The sequence below is a fragment of the Hyla sarda genome, chromosome 7 (genome assembly GCF_029499605.1).
Source record: "Hyla sarda isolate aHylSar1 chromosome 7, aHylSar1.hap1, whole genome shotgun sequence".
Taxonomy (NCBI): Eukaryota; Metazoa; Chordata; class Amphibia; order Anura; family Hylidae; genus Hyla; species Hyla sarda.
Window position 1 is genome coordinate 196,356,720 of NC_079195.1, and position 14,834 is coordinate 196,371,553.

General features: G+C 43.6%; 1 long non-coding RNA gene across 1 annotated transcript in view; it reads right to left on the bottom strand.

Annotated features, from left to right (window-relative positions):
• The window catches only part of LOC130282970 (uncharacterized), a 69,918-nt gene that overhangs the window by 26,546 nt on the left and 28,538 nt on the right, over nt 1-14,834 (bottom strand). Inside the window, exon 3 of the long non-coding RNA XR_008846572.1 lies at nt 5,252-5,412. This is a non-coding gene — a long non-coding RNA (uncharacterized LOC130282970). The remainder of the gene's footprint in view (nt 1-5,251; nt 5,413-14,834) is intronic.

A 14,834-nucleotide genomic window follows, 5' to 3' on the forward strand; every position in this document is an offset into this window, starting at 1 on the left:
TGGAGGCACCCTGGTTGGTTAACACTGGATTAGATACTGGGTCTTGCCATAAAAGGGCTCTCTTCCACAGTGGCGCATCAAGATCCCTCCATATAGCTCTATGGAAAAGCCGTTCAGCTATCTTCAGCTCTTCCATAGAGCTATTTAGAGGGGGCATGGCAGCCCCCTGTTTTAGGCGGGGTCGGGACATGCCGCTGTGGAGGAGCCGGTGGGCCCCAGCGCTTGGACACCCCGTGATCTAAAACTTATCCCCTATCCTCCGGACAGGGGATAAGTTTTTGTCCATGATACTGTTTTTTTTAAATACTGTACATTTTGCACAGTTCACAGACTTTGAGACTTCAGTGCTCATCTTTGGACTGAAAGAAGCAAAATGGTCATTTTGAGAAACTGATCACCATCTAGACCGCTCTTACCAAGTATAGAAACATAGGGGGAGATTTATCAAAACCTGTGGAGGGGCAAAGTTGCCCATAGCAACCAATCAGCTTGCTTCTTACTTTCTTAACCCCATTTCCGCTATGGGACATATCCATACGTCCCAGCACCCGACACGTTCGCGTTCTGGGACATATGCATGCGTCCCCGCGATCTTCTGCATGGCCGCATCCGTTGGTCCCGGCAGCATTAACCCCCATAGATGCCGTGATCAATCCTGATCACGGCATCTATGGTGTTGACAGGGGGAGCGCTCTCCCTCTGTTCACCAACGGCGGCGCCGCAATACGATCGCGGGTCGCCGTTGGTTGCTATGGCAACAGGAGATCACATGATGACCTCCTGTCTGCCAACTACGGAGGCCTGTGAGATCCAGCCACAGGCTGGATCGCACAGGCTGTACAGTGTGCAGCTGATCAGGTCATACTGTGCTGCAGTACAAATGTATTGCTGCATAGTATAACCTGAAAAAAGTGAAAAAAATAAAATAAAAAGTTCTTCAATATAAGTATAAAGTGAAAAAAAAATGCCCCATTCCCAATAAAAGCCCTGTAGTGTCCTAAAAATAAAAAAAAAACACAAATCATATACAAATATGGCATTGCCACGTTCGTAATGACGTGAACTGTAAAGCTATAATGTACATTATCCCACACGGTGAACGCCATAAAAAATAAAAAAGATCAAAAGGTAGCATGTATCGAAAAATGATGCCAATAAAAGTACAGCTTGTCCCACGAAAAAATAAGTTCTCACTCAATGGCGTCGGACGAAAAATAAAAGTTACAGATGTCGGAACATGATAACACAAAAAAGGGAAAAAAAGAATTTTGCTCAGAAAAAGGAAAAAAAGAACATTAAAATCTATATAAAATGGGTATTGCCATAATCGTACTGACCCACAGAATAAATAAATATAACATGACTTTTACCGCACAGTAGACACCATAAAAAAAAATTTAAGTCCAAATTTTAAATTTTTTCACAATATTTTGGAGTTTTTCACAAAATATTTTTCATGTGTCAACAAAAATCCACCACTTATATAAAGTACAATATGTCACAAAAAAAACTATTTCAAAATCGCTCTGCTCAGAAAAAGCATTCTAAAGTTATTACCATTTAACCAGCCTAGCGGTATTCCCGAGCGTGACTCGGGGTTAATTTTCGCTGCTAGAAGCGGTAACCCCGAGTCACGCTCGGGGTAGAATTGCAGAGTTGCTGTGCGGGCTGCACAGTATATCGCAAAAGCAATCAAATCGCGATTTTTGCTTTTTGCGATGTAGTGATGCAGCCCCCGGGAAAATATGTGATTATCTGCTCGGGTCGGCTCCCGTTGCGGGGGCCGGCCAGAGCAGGTAAAGACATATACTAAAAGTCAGTGTTTCTCAACTAGGGGGCCTCCAGATGTTGCAAAACTGCAACTCTCAGCATGCCCGGACAGCCAAAGGCTGTCCGGGCATGCTGGGAGCAGTAGTTTCACAACAGCTGGAGGCCCCCTGGTAGAAAACCCTGAACTAAGTGTAAAAGTAAAAAGGAAGAAAATAAAAAAACCTTTTGCTCACCTAGTCCCGGTCCCTGAAGATGTCGTTCCCCTCCGTGCGCTCTGTTCACTGCTCTATTCATCTTACAGGACCTTTCCCTTTTCAGCCAATCACAGGCCGCAGTGGTGTAAAGCCTGTGATTGGCTGAAGGGGAAAGGACTTGTTCTGCAGCAAATACACTAGGTTTGAAATCTGCCCGGCAAACCTAATGTATTTGCTGCAGGACAAGAAGGTGACAAGGTGACAAGGGGGGAATGTGACACAGGGGAGAATGTAACAAGGGGGGGGGGGGGGGGAATGTGACAAGGGGGGGGGGAATGTGACATAGGGGGGAATGTGACAGGGGGGATGAATGTGACGGGGGGAGAGTGTAACAAGGGGGGAGAATGTGACAGGGGGGATGAATGTGACAGGGGGGGGGAATGCAACAAGGGGGGGGAATGTGACAGGGGGGGAATGTGATATGGGGGGGGGGAAATGTGACAAGGGAGGGGGAATGTGACGGGGGGAGATGTGGAATTTCAATGCAAAAAATTGTACCGCTTTTGGTACAAATTTCCAGACGGAATCATACCGCTAGGGAGGTTAAAGAGACACATGTCAAATAAAAATAAAAAAAAGAGCCTGGTCATTAAGGTAAAAAAAATGAGTCCGTCCTTAAGGGGTTAACAAGGCCTATCAAAAATGAAAGAAGCAAGCTGAGTGGTTGCCATCGGCAACTGCACAACTTTGCCTCTCCACAGGGTTTGATAAATCTCCCGTAGACTGTGTCGGCAGATAAGAACCATTTTGCCCATCTAGCCTGCCCATTCTAAATCTATCAATAGTCCCTGGCCTTATCTTATATGAAGGATAGCCTTATGCTTATCCCATACATGCTAAAGGGGTTATCCAGGTTTTATTAACTTTTCACTATCCTGCCTGTGATGCCAAGTTATGTCTTAACACCTTAACGACCAAGGACGTATATTTACGTCCTTGGCCGGCTCCCGCGATATAACGCGGGGTCACGCCGTGACCCCGCGTCATATGTGGTTGGTCCCGGCATGTGTCTGATGTCGGGACCCGGGGCTAATAGCACGCGGCAGCGATCGCGGTGCCGCGCGCTATTAACCCTTTAGACGCGGCATTCAAAGTTGAACACCGCATCTAAAACGAAAGTGAAAGCTGCCCGGCTGCTCAGCGGGGCTGATCGGGACTACCACAGTGAAAATGCGGTGTCCCGATCAGCTGGGACACGAGCGGAGGTCCTCTTACTTGCCTCCGGCGTGTCCCCTTGGCGACTGATTGCTCCAAGCCTGAGATTCAGGCTTGAGCAATCGACCGCCGATAACGCTGATCATTGCAAAGCTATGGCTTTGCAGTGAACAGTGCTGGTAATCAGTGTGTGCAGTGTTATAGGTCCCTATGGGAGCTATAACACTGCAAAAAAAAGTGTAAAAAAAAAGTTAATAAATGTGATTTAACCCTTTCCTTAATAAAAGTTCAAATCACCCCCTTTTCCCATAAAAAACTCACCATGTAAATAAAAATAAATATAAACATATGTGGTATCGCCGCGTGCGTAAATGTCCGAACTATAAAAATATATAATTGATTAAACTGCACGGTCAATGGCGTATGCGCCAAAAAATTCCAAAGTCCAAAATAACGTATTTTTGGCCTCATACCGCCCCAAATGCGGAAAAATAAAAAAGTTGTAGGGGTCAGAAGATGACTATTTTAAATGTATACATTTTTCTGCATGTAGTTATGATTTTTTACAGAAGTACAACAAAATCAAACCTATATAAGTAGGGTATCATTGTAATCGTATGGACCTACAGAATAAAGATAAGGTATCATTTTTACCGAAAAATGTACTGCATAGAGATGGAAGCCCCCAAAAGTTACAAAATGGCGTTTTTTCTTCAATTTCGTCGCACAATGATTTTTTTTTCCCTTTCGCCGTAGATTTTTGGGTACAATGACTGATTTCACTACAAAGTAGAATTGGTGGTGCAAAAAATAAGCCATCAGATTGTTAGATGCAAAATTGAAAGGTGGGGAGGAAAAAACGAAAGTGCAAAAACGGAAAAACTCGTGGTCCTTAAGGGGTTAAAGGGGTATTCCAGGATTTTATTTGATTATGCTACAGGGGCTGCAAAGTTAGTGGCCCTTCCTATTTAAAACCTCACATGTTTTGTCCGGTTGTGCACCAGATTCTGGGGCATTGCAATAGATATACTGTCTGCGCCAGAATATGTCCCAAAGTTGAAAAAGACCCAACCAACTGTGGTCATCAGGAAAAGGGGGCACGGTTGTCAAAAAGGGGCATGTGCCCCACATTTTCGAAAAAATAAATAAAATAAAGAACGTATATACTAATGCTTCCACTAAAAATGTGGCCTAGGACCCGCCCTTGTGCCCTCCGCTATGGCCATATGTCGCTCGCCCCGCTTCTCTCGCTGCCAGCACTAAGCACAGCACTGACAGCGAGTATAAACAGTTTGCATTCTTCCCTATTATTACTACAATCTTTTACCCCTGGGGCATACTAAATAAAACATCTCTGTCACAACCCGCCACTTACATTCTTTCTAACGTTTACACCAAAAGCACTTTATTCTTACACTATTCTACTTGAAACATGAGGGAGTAGGTCTCTCTATCAGAGAAATCCCCCTTTTTAACCAGCAAAAGTACACAAAAAGTTTTTATCAATCTTAAACATACGTTTTAAGGACTATTTATTATACTATTAATGTTGTTTTAAACTTGTTATAGTAAATTTATGCATTTTAAACAGAAGTGTTGTTGCGTGAATTACCTAACCTATGTTTGTGAATACCCTAATCCCTGATTGGAGGAAATCATGTGTAAAGATCTTCCTCTATGTATATATAAAGTCAGTGTCTTCCAACCTTTGTACTAGCACCTTGTCCTGATGAAGGGCCCATTCCGGGCCAGAAACGCATTGATGTGCTTTCAATAAACGCTACTCTTTGAAAACCATAAGAGTTTGGTCTCTTCTAATTCCATTGGTCCAGCGCTGCAAGAAAAATATCCATTTTTTTTTCTACCTCATCTACTAAAAATGTGGTGGATTTGAGCTGAAGAAAACCCCACAGATCAGAGCATGTGTAAAAAAAGAAAAAAAAATGCAAAATGTAGGGAAACCTTAGTAAGTACCGTGGAAAATATCTGTAGGGAAAAAGAAAGCCACAAAGAAAACTACACTCCACACTTAGTAAATCAGGGCCAGTTTATTTATAATATAGTGTCTGTACCTGTGTTTCATGGTGGTCTCGCAATTCTTCTGTGATTTTTACCCCATCTCAGGTGTCCACAGGTTGCAATGCGGTCTAGACATTACATCACTAGTCAGGTGTTCAGAAGGAGCCTGTCTTTGCTTCAATGGGTGGAGCGACTGGGTGGGATGAAGAGGATTCTGCAAGAAATTGCAAAAGTTGGAGGCACCCTGGTCAGAAAACACTGGTCTTTTGCATTGAAGGCAGCACAGGTGTGTTTCAATGGTTGGGGTGGCTGATGTGTCGGAGGAAGAAAAATGACCTTGCACTTAAAAAGAACTATAGAATTTGTAGTTTGAAAGAAAGAACTCCAACAGGAAATAGCCAGTTCACAAAAAGAAAGCCATAGCTTTATGGTAATCTCACAACATAGCCATTCAACCCCATTACAATACGCAGAATACTGGAGGTCTCACCAGTGTTCTGTACAGCAGCATGATCACTTCCCTCTTTTTTTTACTGCTAATACCTCTCCCTATACACTCATGAGTACTTCTCTTTACTGCTTATACTTCTCCCTATACACCCAAGAGCACTTCCCTCTCTACTGCTTATACCTCTCCTTATACACCCAAGCATTCTTCTAGCCTTTCCTGCTGCTCTATTACATGTCTTCCTACCTTTACGTCTTCTGAAATAATTACTCCTAAATCCCTTTCTTCAGATACTGAGGTCAGGACTGTATCTAATATTCTACATATCAAATACAGATCCCTGAGGTACCCCACTGATAACAAGACCTTGTTCTGAATGTATTCCATTGACTACAACCCTCTGTTGTCTGTCCCTCAGCCACTGCCTAATAGTGTTGAGTGGCATAGGCCATATTCGAATTCGCAAATATATGGACAAATATTCGTCATATATTCGCTAAATTCGTGTATTCGTAATATTCACGTTTTATTTTCACCTATACGAATATTAGCATATGCAAATGTTCGCATGTGCGAAAATTCGCACGCCAGTCTCACACAGTAGTATTAGAGCCTTCTTTACACCACACAAGCTGGAAGCAGAGAGGGATGATCACTGTGATGTGTACTGTGGAAAAAAAAAAAACAATATTCGTAATTACCAATATATAGTGCTATATTCGCGAATATACGATATTCGCGAATAAAATTCGCATTGCGAATATTCGCGAGCAACACTACTGCCTAATCCACTCAACAATATGGGAGTCCAAACCTAAAGATTGCTGTCTTCTATGTGGGAGAGTGTTGAAAGCCTTGCCTACTAGTGTTGGGCGCGAATATTCAAATTCTTATCGTAAATAACTCGAATTCGCAAATATTGCGAATATATTCGCTATAAATTAAAAATTATGAATATTCACTTTTTTCTGCATATGCGCATATTAGCATATTCGCATATGTGAATATTTGCATATGCGCATATTCACATATGCGAATATTCGCATATTCCTTCGTTTCACTTGTGGGCCAATTAGAATGATGCAAATACACTTGTCAACAACATCCCTAGCAACCAATAGTAAAGTTGCCCACCCCCTCACAGTTTTCTTCCTCAAATACGCGAATATGCGAATATTCGCATGTGAATATGCAAATATAATGAATATGCGACATTTGAGAATATAAGACGAATATTCGTCTATATTTTCACGAAATATTGCGAATTCGAATATGGGCAATGCTGCTCATCACTATTGCCTACTGCACCATCTTAATCTATAATTTTAGTCACCCAATTCAAAAAACATCTGTAGATTAGTTTGCCATGATCTCCCTGAAGTAAACCCAATTTATTCAGTTGTGCGCAATTTCTTAAAGTGTACCTGTCATTAGCAAAAACTTTTTATATAATGTAGAAAACAACATTATATGTATATTTGTAATATACATCGGTCAAAAATGTCTATATTTTTTGGGCTCTGTACAGTGGGGCTCTGTGACACGCTCCCGACTCACACAGCAGATTGATTGACAAGCCAGGATCCTGCACAGAGATCTACTTGTCCCGCCCACACTTCCTGTATTTGGTTTCCTCACAGAGACACACAGGCAATAGCTACGGGGACAAGACAGCATTTTTTCAACCAAAAACATATACATTTCTTAACCAATGTATATTATAAATATACATATAATGGTATTATTTACATTGTATAAAAAAGTTTTGCTAACGACAGGTACACATTAAATTAGACACAAAAACCCTGTTGGAAAAACTGTCCAAAAGAAAAGACAAATTGCGCAAATTTTCACATAGATGATAAATCCCCCACCCAAGTGTTACAGGCTTGGAAGAGATTTCCCAGCTTTTATCACTTCCACTTCTCTATGTGCTGTGATCTACTATTATCAACAACAAGCTGTCCTTTCTTCTGTAGTAAGACAGTGCTGTTGGTACATGCCCACACGCTGCCACGAGTCGTGCATTGTGCAGAATACAAATTGGTTATTGCTCAGCGCGCTATTCCGCTGTAATCCAATAGCTCAGACTTAGTTTCACATCTGTGAGTTAGTGGCATTACTACCTCAAGAAGCTAGAAAAGATTACTTATGTCAGCTTCGGAGTGCCCCGACCGCTGCCTGCTGTGCGCTAGAATTAGTGCTTATACTAATCTCTACTCAATGGGCTGGGCTAAGCTCGCCCTCTGGTGACCAAAGCTTTTTATGATATTCAAAGAAGCAGATCTGCCAGTGCCCACACTGCACAAGGCAGAATAGAGGGGACGTCTACAGCAATATGCATAGGAATAAAAAGAGATGGTTACAGATGGCTACAGAGTTACTCATATAGGTTATAGGATTATAATGCATTATTAGAACTATAAATACCAGCAGGGTTTTGTCTGTCAAGCATATTTCTGGGTATATGCATATCCACATTACAGCAGGGCTTGACAAATCCCAGGCGCCAGGTTGTCATTGCAAGTAAGAATTTCTTGGTGGCACCCAGGTTTTTGTCTGGCCTTTCCGATAAGGATAATGCATCTATTTAAAAAAACAAAACTGTTTTACTTACCTCCGCCTCCGTTCCTTGTTCTACCTTCGAACAACGCTCTAATTTTACATGAGCAGCGGGAACTGAGACAGAGGTAAGTAAAACTGTTTTTTTCTTTTTAAGGTGAGAGGACACACAGGTGGAGATGATGGGACAATAATGACTTTGACACAGGGAGAGATGCGGGGACACTAATGACTAATCATATGATGTCATATAATGTCCCGTTGTGTGAGGTCCTGTTACATGACGTGTGGGAACCTGGCTCCTTACCTTTTGCGGGGTCCTGTATTCATAACAAATTTGTCAAGGCCTGCATTACAGTGTAATACACTGCATTACAGTGTAATACAGATACACAAAGCATTCTTTATAATGGTCTAGTGCTTTTAACATTTCTTAAAGGGGTACTCCAACACTAAGACATCTTATCCCCTATCCAAAGGATAGAGGATAAGATGCCTGATCGAGGGGTTCCCCCGCTGGGGACCCCGTGACCTTGCACTCAGCACCCAGTTAGAATCAGTCCCCGGAGCGTGCTCTCTCCAGGTCTGATTACTGGCGATCACGGGGACAGATCTCTGTGATGTCACGGCCCCGCCCCGTGTGACGTACGCTCCGCCCCCTGAATGCAAGCCTATGGGACAGCTGTCACGCCCCCTCCCATAGGTTTGCATTGAGGGGGCGGCGCGTGATGTCACACGGGGGCAGAGCCGGGACATCACAATGCTCCGTCACCGTGATCGCCAGTAATCAGACCCGGAGCGAGCACGCTCTGGGGACTGATTCTAACGGGGTGCTGCGTGCAAGATAACGGGGGTCCCCAGCGACGGGACCGCCGCGATCAGGCATCTTATCCCCTATCCTTTGGATAGGGGATAAGATGTCTTAGCGCCGGAGTACCCCTTTAATCTGTTGGCCGTACCCCAGGAGATTATTCATTACCCATCCTGTGGATACATGATGGGCTAATACCTTAAAGAGTACCTGTCACCAAATAAAACTTTTAATATAGTCCTATAATATATCCTTGTGTAATTAGCAGAAACTTTCCCATTAACTTGCTTTAAAAATTATCAACATAAATGTGTTTGAAATGTAATATAAAAAAACGGCCACTAGGTGGCTTTGTTCTGTTTCCTGCCACAATTAATACAGTGAGTTCGGTCTCCTCCCAGCCTGGCAGAAGTCCAAACTCAGGAAGTGTTTCTCTGCCCTGAGCATGATTGACAGCTGCAGAGAAAGTGAAAGCTCCACAGGTTCTCACAAAAAAGCCACACAGACTGACAGCTGAAGGAGAGCCTCACTGAAATTTGCACAGACTGATATATGCACAGAGCCTGAGGTTTTCTATTCATCACATCACTGCAACTATGTGAGGGCAGAAGTGGTCCCCCAGCGGGCTTCAGTAATGTAATAGCTGCTGGGAAACGCTCACTTTCTCCTGCTGGGAAATTACACTATGTGAGCAAGAAGAAAGGTAAGGTACAAAGCTTTTTAAAGCTCTGAAATTATTTTTAAGGCACGAGGGGTGTTAGGAGTAGTTAGGGAACAAAGCCTGAGGTAGTTCAGAACAGTTTATTTGGTGAATGGTACTTTTTAAATGTTTCTTTTCTAGGTCAGCAGTTCCTAACCCGGGGTATGTGTATCCCCAGGGGTACTTAGCAATTCTCTTGGGGTCCGCAAAAAATTATAAATAAATCTGTAATGGCTGTCGCAGCCGTTGGTCACTGCTTCTAAAGTTGGCTGATCTTTTAAAGTGGCAGAGGGCACCACTTAAGAGAAGTAAACAGTGGCTGCTGCTGTCTCTCCCCAGGGGTGGGGAGCAGAAGAACAGCAAAGGAGAAGCATGGGTACCAGGCTGCTTTAGACTCTAACTTCCGTGTCAGCTTCAGTGCTCTACTGTGCCTTCGGATCGGGGACCTACAGCTATAAGCCATAGCAGAAAGTGCTCAGACCAAAGAAGCAGTGGAGTATGAAAGCAGGGTAGTATGGGGTCTACAGCTATATGGGGGGCAGCGTTGGGGCCTAAAAATACATGGGACAGTGTTGGGGTTTACTCCAAAATGGGGGCAGTAAAGGGGACTACAACAACTATATGGGGGCAATAAGGGGTGCCTTCAACTACATGGGGGCAGTGTTGGAGCCTACAACTATGAGGACACAGAAGGGGCCCACAACTATATGGGGGCAGTGTGGGGGCCTACAACTATATGTAGGCAGTGTAGGGCCTATATCTATATTGGGGCAGTGTGGGGGCCTACAACTATATGGTAGCAGTATGGGGCCTACAACTATATGGGGGCACAGAGGGGGCCTAACTACTATATGGGGGCACCAAACAGGCACTATTACTGTGTGGAGCAATACACATAGGGAGATTGTAGTGAGGTGGGCATAGGGACCCTAAGATTGTAGTGAGGTGGGCATAGGGACCCTAAAATCTGGATAAGGGACCCTAAAATCTTTGTCTGGCAGGTTCTGTGGACATGTTGGCTAGGAGAAATCTTAGTGGCATTCAAGGCCGGATATTAAAGAAAAGGTAAAGTGAATGACTCTGATCAGAGAAGACATTGCCTGTAAGTCAACGGGCTTGAGGAGATAGGGAGAGGAGAAAAAGGCTGGGGAGAGGATATGGTGTAAATAAAAGCATATACATTTGAAATAACAGCAACTATATTAATTGTAATCAAAGGGGTATCATTTGTGGAAATAGGCTGCAAAGGGGTACTCAGGAAAATAAGGTTGGGAACCACTATACTAGGCCACAGCAATGATGTTCCTTGGTCCCTCTCTATCAACACCATAAAGGAACCTTAAATATAGTTGGGTTTATCTGTAAAGCTAAAAGAGTAATTTCAAGTGTTACCGTAATTTCTAAAAACCTTTGATGTGTCATGCAGACATGTCAAAAGTTTTGACTGGCAGACATGTCAAAAGTTTTGTCTCAGTGCTAAGACCCCCTGCGATACCCAGATATAGCCAGGAGAAGCAAGCTGCAGCATGCTTTAATCCTTGGCTTGGTGCTCGGACTTATTCGCTGCAGGAGGCTGGTTCCATTGACTATATTGGAGCCTATCTACTGCACTATAATCTATCTTTTCCGGCTATATCTAGGGATTTGTGGGGAACTCAACACTGAGACCCCAACCAATCCAAACTTTTTACATGTCTGCATGACATCGCATTACTGTCAAGAAAATGTGCATTCTGGATATGATGGTAATGTAAGAGGATGAAGAAAGGATGCATGATTTTGCATGCATTCTTATCCTTATCATTATTGCAGATTTTTGCGCAACGTGATTTCAGCGCAAGTCAACTCACAAAATGAAAGCACACTGTGCCCACGATTGTGCAGGTGCACCCAGTTGATAAATGCTCCACACAATGTTGGATTCACAAATTGGACTTCCTCTGACCACTTCTGCACATCAACTAATATGGTTGTCGCCTAGACTGGAATACGCCTTGGCAATTTGAACTTACGCAACCTGAGCCATGAAATAAACAAAAAGGGCTGCAAAAGGAGAAATAAACACAATCTCTATATGATGTCCTACATATTGTAGTGTGTGTGTATACAGTTACTGCTTTGGAATAAAGTGAATATCAAAGAGATGAGGTGATCCATGCTTATGAATAAAGAAGAATAAAGGTTCACCCCAACTCAATAGAAATTTCAGTTACCTGTAATAACAAATATATTAAAATACATGAATGGAATGATTCCAATAGTTGTTAAAGGGGTTATCCTGGAATAGAAAAACAGAGCTAATTTCCTTCAAAAAACGCTCCCCCTCTGTCTCCAGGTTGGGTGTGGTTCTGCAGCACAATCCCATTGAAGTGAATAGAGCCAAGTTTTAATACCACACACAATCTGGAGACAGACGGGGAGCGTTTTTTGAAAGAAATTAGCTTTGTTTCTATTCCTGGATAACCCCTTTAAAGCTGCATGTTAGCAGTGTATATCTGCACATAGAACAAAATGGAGATAAAAGCGTAAAAATTGTGACTTAAGGAACCTAAGGGTAATATTATATCAGGGCTTTATGTATTCCTCAAAACGCTTCCTCCTTTAAATCCGCAGTAACAGGAGCGGGTTATGTGCTGTGAAGTAAATAAGCGTTTATGCAGATTGCGCTGTGATAATCGTCAGGTTATTGTGTGATTCTCTTCTCCTTCTACATCTCACTGGTAACAATTTAAAAGCTTTACCATTACAAGGAATCTTTTTTTTAAGCATAAATGTGATTTTTGAAGTTGCCATTCTCTAAGAATGGAGGGGCTTAAGTTTCAGTAGTTACTTTGAAAATCCCTGGAGCCTTGTATAAAATGTTCTTGATAAGCCGAGAGAACACTAGTAACAGAATCGCTGCGATACGTTATGGAGCCAGATCTGGCATTATACTGAATAATCACAAATAAGCCAACAATAAGAAAAGTCACCTCCAGGTCTTGTTTTATAGAAAATTGAGGAATATAGTAGCAAAACCCTTCATTACCACAATCTGCATCCCCCCGCCAAGTGCTGCAAATCACAGGATCGTCCACCATTGATATAGTAATAACATTAACACTGTGTATAGAATATCCCTTTCATCTCCCTTGAGAACTTAATGGAGTTAAATGGTCAGGTGGGATGGTTAGGATACTGCATACTGAATATACAAAGATACTTACCTTTATGTTATATTGGAACACACAAAGGGAGCAATACTGACCAATGGGTACATAGAAGAAATGAAGCCCTATCGGAAATATTGAAATGGGCCCCTATTATGAAATCTGATGTTGCCCCCCAGGACAGAATGGTCTAGTGTATATTTCCCCTTTCTTTCCGTTTCCATATCCCATTGGTCAATGACACCCCCCCCCCCCTCCAGGTTGTCAGTGTACTTGATTATGAAGTGCAAGCCCACTAGCCACGTCATGGCCACCTGTAAGTAGTGGGTCCCTAGCATCTCTGGCATAAAATGGCACAGCACTGAGTGGCGACCACCACCGGCCCAACACCAGTGCCCACAGGGGGAAGGACCCAACTGGCAGAGCAGCCCCAATGCCATTCAAACCAGTCCCTGGGCCGCGCCACCCCACAGACACAGCGCCGAGGCAGCAATGGATGCCAAACAACACCGCACCAGGGGGAACAGATGTAAAAAGCTCACTCACCATGTGCTCCCAGTATGAGACTGGGAGGCTGCCAGGAGGAATAGGGCCCTAATGCAGCTTCCTGCCAATTATATAGGCCTGGGCTGAGGGGGAGGGGCAGAGTGCAGGCCAAGCAAAAACAAAAGAAAAGAGGGGATAGAAAACACAATGTGAATTCAACTTGAGAAAAAACAGACATGGTCGCACATCCTCAACATGCACCTTGATCTAATGCTTCTCAGCAACATTTATTAAACTAGCAGGTCATAAAATGGCGCAGCACTGAGTGGCGACCACCACCGCCCCAACACCAGCGCCCACAGGGGGAAGGACCCAACTGGCAGAGCAGCCCCAATGCCACTCAAATCAGTCCCAGGGCCACGCCTCCCCACAGACACAGCGCCGAGGCAACAACGCTGCTTTTTACATCTATTCCCCATGGTGCGGTGCTGTTTGGCATCCTTTGCTGCCCCGGCATTGTGTCTGTGGGGTGGCGAGGCCCAGGGACTGGTTTGAGTGGAATTGGGGCTGCTCTGCCAGTTGGGTCGTTCCCTCTGTGGGCAATGGTGTTGGGGCGGTGGTGGTCGCCACTCAGTGCTGCTCCATTTTATGCTAGATACCCACTACTTACAGGTGGCCATGACGTGGCTAGTGGGCTTGCACTTGCATGATCATAAAGTACACAAAAGACCTATTAGTTTAATGAATGTTGCTGAGAAGCATTAGATCAAGGTGAATGTTGTGGATGTGCGACCATGTCTGTTTTTTCTCTGGTTGAATTCACAGTACACAAGATGTTTGATATTTGTGCATTTTTCATATATTAGTGTAGGGTCAACAAATAGATGGCGGGGTGGGGGGGGGGGGTGTAGAAACACACATGTTACCATATAGACCTGATGGAGCGCTAAGCCAGCATGAAACGGACTGTCATCTGAGTAACAACCCCACTGCATGTACTGCTCATTGTTTTACCCGCTGCATATTATGTCATTGAATAAAGTTTCTACAAGCAAAACTACTGCGGTGAGTGAGACATCAGGGCATACTACTGCAGAGGGTGCACAGCAAACGCCACAGTCCAATCCAGGTAATGCACATACAAAGAAGAAATACGGCACAACCCTTAGCATAGCAACTCTTGCGGCTTTATTCAGCGCATAGGGATACACCATGGGGAAAGGACAGACATCAGCAGGAGCACACAAAAAGAGTGACGACCATTTTGTAAAATGAGAAACACTGGTCTCATGTGTATGGGAACCTCCCGACTCTCCCAAGACAGAGCATGTTGGATTTCAACTGCCTGATCCTTTTGATCTCAGAAATTTAAGCTGCTGCCAGTGAAGTCTGGCAGCAGCTTACCTTTCCTCATTTCCATTTTTTCCTCCTGGCCTTCTAAAAATCATAACTCATTTGTATTTCCATCCACAGACTAGTA